Source organism: Epinephelus fuscoguttatus, linkage group LG20, assembly GCF_011397635.1.
Source record: "Epinephelus fuscoguttatus linkage group LG20, E.fuscoguttatus.final_Chr_v1".
In the NCBI taxonomy this organism is placed as follows: Eukaryota; Metazoa; Chordata; class Actinopteri; order Perciformes; family Serranidae; genus Epinephelus; species Epinephelus fuscoguttatus.
Genome location: NC_064771.1, coordinates 10,229,874 through 10,235,785, shown reverse-complemented (window position 1 = coordinate 10,235,785; position 5,912 = coordinate 10,229,874).

Here is a 5,912-nt window from a genome sequence, read left to right as displayed (position 1 = left end):
GACTCGTTTCACTCTCAGAATTTAATCAAGCCAATCAAATTAGCAATTAACTAAACTGGAAGTAGCAGATTTGGCTGGTGGAGGTCACTAGTGCACCTGTTCTATGGGCCCAGTGATATGGCAGCAGTGCCGATCATCTGGGTAATTTTCAAGAATGAAGTTGAATATTTTTGGTTACATGCACCGCTAAACATCTTTGTTCGAATGAATGATGTCCAGCCTCGGACGCTGTATCTGGTTCTCTCTGTACATCCATGGATGCAAGACTTGCCAATAACAGAATGATGGTAAATGCTAACACACAGTCTAACAGTAGCAAAAGTAGAGAAGATTGTAAAGTCAGCAAAATGACTCAGTTTGTAGCAGCAAAACCCTTGCAATTTATGGCCACTTAGTAGCAGAAACAAGCTCCAACACTGATATATTATCACCTTTAAAGCTGATGTGTTGGCAAGTTAAAATGTTGCTTGAATACACTTTCAGCAGAACAACATTAGCGTTTGTTTGGCCACCCAGCAAATGTCAGTCAAATCATAGCTTTTGTGTCGAAAACACTTGCTGCAGCAACTGAGAAAAGATGCTACCAGAGAAATAAGAGTGAACTAAAACAGTTACACTGTGGGCTATAAAACCAAAACAATGAGCTGAAAGGTGCTAAAAAGCTATCAAGTCAGGTGATAATGGTGGTATTTTCACATGTAGCGACTGATTTCAAGTTATAATCGTCACGCGATCCATTGTTAAAATAAAAATATTGATTATGATGAGGGATGCACAATATGGCTGCTTCTAGCCAATATGAATAATAAATACTTTTCTACTTCCCATGGCCAATACCAATAACAGATCATTTCAAATGTTTGTATATTAAAAGTCAGTTCATCACCTACAGTTAATGCACACCTGAAGGTAAGACAGGCTAAGATGCACTGAGCAAAGATCCATGATTTTATATTCCATAGTTCTGACCCAACCAAATCTGACATCACTATTGTTAACACAACAAAAGCAGAGAACAGTTCTGACTCTTCATATGCTCTCTCTTTTTTTTTTTTGAAAGTCCATCAAAAAACTTACAAAACATACTTTGGTTTTTCATAGAGCATTTTGCCTAAGTATTCAAATTAAATGCTTTGTCAGAATCTGTCAAATCAGACATGTCAACATATTATAAACAAGTAACTGAAACAAAAAGTAAAGTGCATCCCTCGGTACAAAAATAAAGGCTTTGTGTTTGCACCCCACGGTCTCTCCGCCTCCCCTCTGCTAGAAGGCTACTGCTGCGGGAGTGTGAGCTCCGCGCCGGGGACAGCTGACAGTGACGATTCGCCCACACACACACACACACACAGTGAAAGGGCTGTTAGAATTGTACAGCTAATGTTACGTAACAGTTACCCTGCAGCAATTGTGTTGTCTCTCTCTGTAGCTGAAAAACATGGCTCTCTAGGTAGCATGTTGTGCTTGTTCCTTTTCTCTGTGTTTACTGGCGATCACACACCAACTTTAAAGGTGCATACCGCCACCTACTGTGTCGGAGTGTGGAGATGCTTCGCTTATCAAATTAATGAAAGCAGTTTGGCTTTGTGTCATCGGACTGCCAACAGCTGTAATTTAATCGGAATAATACATAACAATATACAGTTCCTGTATTTATTAATTTACTTTTAGAACTTTTACTTTTAGTTGCGTTATTTCATTTTCGAAACATATGTAGTTTCCCTTTAAGTTTGTTGGCTTGTCAGCCCATGTGCCTGTCATTCAGCCTGCCAGTCAATTGTCTGTCTTTCAGTTTGTCCAACTTCCCAAACCCCAGCCTGTCTGTATCTATTGATTGAAACTGCAGCAAGAGACCAGCGTTGCTAAATAACACAAGTTGTAATGCCTTCAGTGAAGCACTCCATCCACAACAGCAGACGCTAATGATCCTTAGCACCAGTATTTATGTTGACAGTTCACTGTGATGTCTCTGGTAACATTGTACAGAAAGCTGGGTGCAAAAACATCCATCCAGTGATTTGTTATGATTGTAGAGAGTTTTTTGGCTTCAGATATCTTGTCCAAGGTGTTGAGAGGCAGGAAATCACATACCATACTTTAGCATGGACCCCAACTCTAAGGTAAACAGTTGACCTGCTGTCCTTTGTGCAGCACAACGTATGAGTTGTTTCTGTTGTTTCCAATGTGCTTTAGTTTTGTTTGTGCCTCTTGTTTGCTTTGTATGTTATTGTGAGAGTTTTCATGCTGACCTGTGCAGTCCTCTTTAATGAGGGCGACTTTTGATTCTAATGTGGTCCAGACAGCAGTGGAATCTACAGGTCTTGAATGCATTTTTAGTTCACACTCAAAGTTTTGCTTTGCTACCATAAATTAGGAAGAGACCAATTACCCTATGAAATCTTAACATTCTATTTGTAACCCTGGTGATATCAGCAAAGTCTATGGCACTCTTCAGATTTGTTTTTTAGAGGCTAATTATGAAGTGTTAGGTCTGCTTATTGTGCAAACAGAGCTTTGAAGAATGACTTATCAGTGACCTTTTAAGTTTGGGTCTTTAAGTTTGTCAGCAGTAAAATGAAACATACATTACTGGGTTTGCTGTACTTGGTTCATTGTTTCTAATATGGTGGTGTTGCAAATATTCCATTGACCGTATATCACAAAGTATACAATACTAAGTGATATCATGTGTTGTAATACTATATACTTATACTCAGTGTTCTCAAGATATATGTATGATTATCTTTGAAGATTACAGAATTCAAAATATGTAAATGGTCAATGATAAGTTTAAATTTACCAGATACTTTCTAAATTCTTGATTTTTATAGAGTAGACATAGTGCTTAGTAAAATGCTTTTTATTAATGTGAGTTATTTGCAAACATATTCAACAGCATAAAACAAGAAAATAGAAGTAAAACAAACGTTAAGAGGCCACGACTCATACAGTGAACCTACCCTGATCTTAATTTACCTCTTTGACATAGAATTCAGCCTTTAAAATTGCAGATTGATACATTTCATATTTTCATTCCAATGAAATGAATTTAGAACAGATAATTTTAGATAGACTACATGCTTTTCAAAGTAAAATTTTCCAACCTATGACATCGGCATAAGCATTGCTGTGCCATCAAAAATTCAAATGTCTCTCATTTCCTTCTATAACAGAGGTGTCCTTAGAGTTCAAGGCAGTTTAAGACAATGTCACCAATCTTTTTTTGCAGAACATAAAGCTTACATCACAATATTAGTAGCATACAAAAATCAGCAGACTATTAAGTTTATTCATCACAAGTGTAGTTATTTTTGCTATTTTCATTTTCAGTAAGAAGCAAAACAAAATGAAAACAGCTTTCCTTTTGAACTTCTTCAAGTCATGGAAAGTTGGCTTTGAAAGCTGTGGGTTACCGGTGGTTAGAAAAAATACATCTTGTTGTATATTAGAACATGTAATTAAAAAAATGCCATGCTCATTCATCATTTCTGATGCAGAGGGAAATATAATTGCTTAAATAAGCCAATTCAGAAACAACATACTGTAAATCAGTCAGTTTATAGTTGCTGGAGAAATGATGAAGTGAAACTTTACTGAACTAAAATGACATTATGTTTTACTGTAATTGAAGCTGGTGATTACACAGACAACACATGCAGCTCATTATTTTTAATTAGCCCCACCTTCTTAGTCCTTGGCAGTGAACTTTTGCTGCGTGTCAACAACAGTTCGCTTTCCCTAAAACTTTCATTGCCACCGCTCTCAAACTACGGGCCTGAGTGCCTTAGCTTTTGTTTCCTGTTTAATGATCCTACTCTCCATACTGACTGATCTTTTTAATTGCATCCCTTTGGACTCTCACAACTTTCTGTGCATCCTCCAGTGTGTGACATAATCCTGTGCTGCCTTCCAGGTGCAACTATCATTACCCAACTGATGCTACTGAGGTGCCTTGTGGTCATGGACTCAACTTCCCTCCAGCCTGCATCTATTATTCAATATTCCTGTTCAATACTGGATTGGACCTACCACAGAGTATCACATTCTAGCCCAGCATCCCTTAGAACTGCTTTCAAATTGGATGATCCTGCAGCACACGATTCATGTCCAATGCCGATGGTCAGTGCCGATGTAGGGAGCAGTGTTCCCTTTCTTTAGAGAGGTAGAAAGTAAAGTTTTGGAGACTGAGATGCTGGATAACTTTCATGCAAGAGACAGTAGATTGTTTACTGTCACAGTCTTACACTTCAAGGGTAAGATTAGTATTTTTCAACTGGGATCCTTTTTTCCCATGTTTTTCTGTCTAAGTGACTAATGGGAAGAAAAATGTTTGTAATTGGACCAGTGTAAAGTGCTGTCGGCAGCTGCAATACAGTTTGCAATGTCAACACTTGGGGCATGTTTGTCCATCAATTTAAGTCCACTAAGAGCACTTGTTTGTCGCTTACAGTCTCAGATTGTCATTATAAGTACCTGACAACATTAAGAAAGGACCCCTACAGAGATACACCTTTTTATTCAAGGGACTTTGATGATTTTCAACCAGCTTTGTATCCTAACAGTGTGGGTAGTACAAACTGTGTTAAACTTCCCACCATCTTGCCAGCTCCCAGATCTTCCTGGCCATTTGCCAGGATTGGGATTTACTCCTTGGCTGTTGTTCAAAGTGTTGCTCAAACTGCAGATTGTACTTCCTTATTTTTTAATACCTTTTGCCACTATGGATAGAAAGACTGTAAAAGCGGATTGAGAGAGAGAGAGAGAGAGACAGAGAGAGAGACAGAGAGGGAGAGGGAGAGAGGGAGAGATGGGTTGTTGGGGGTTGGGGGTTGTCTCTCTCAAATTTTCACTGCCTCTTTGGCTGTTGCTCTAACTAGAGAACTAGAGATTCTGCATTTTTGTATATCTACCACCACAGACACAAAGCGTATAGAAGCGGATCAAGAGAGAGACCTGCCTTTCTCTCTCTCGCTCTCTAAAATGATGCCCAAACTTTGATCAAACTTTGAGCAGTGCTGATGAAATATCAACCAAGATTCTGTTATTAGAAAAATATTTCAGTGCACCATTTAGCTCTAACACAAGTAACAGGAAGTGGGCGCCATACTGTTTCCTGTATTGTGAAAAATGGAGGCTTAAAAAAAATCCGATCAAACGGTAAAACTAAGCAGTGCTGATCATATATTAACCAAGTATTTCTTGCCTAAAATGTTTTCAGAAACATATTTCAACTTACCATTTAACTGTAATTGGAGATTGTTTGTTATTGGTTGGCTGCCATGTTGATTTTTGGACAAGCAGCTGACATTACATCACCCACCAGTGGGAGTGATTATCGGCCCAGTCCGCGTGGTGCATTCTGGTAGTTCTAGGTTTTCTACCTCTTGAGCAAAAGTGAATGCCACACCCCTTTTTTGTCTGTTTTCCCTGGTCACTTAGCACCAATTTCAAAAGTCTTTCTACTGCATAGACAACCTTGTTTTGTGAAAAGATCATCATTCCAGCAGTGAAATACTTCTTTAAAGAGTAAGATTGTTTTTGTTTCACCAGAAACAGCCCTGAAATTGCTATAACCAAAGCCACCAGACTCTGAGATATTTGATATTCTGTGTTTAGCTCTCCACTACATATCTGTTTTCTCAGCTTTTATCAGATTGTCTGGTATTCTGCTTTGAAACTCTAGCCTGCGGTGGCAGCTTTTGACCAGCATAAAGGAGGAAAGTTAAAAATCTGGCTTTCACAGTTGTCCTGCACTCAATTTTTTTTTTTTTGTGTCGGCTCTGGGGCCATGCTGACCCAGCTGCATTATGGGTCAGCGGGATGAATGAGCAAGTGGCGGCAAATGCGATAAAAGACGGACAGGTCGTTTGTCCTCACAGCCTGTGTGCACCCTTTTACACACATACATTCTT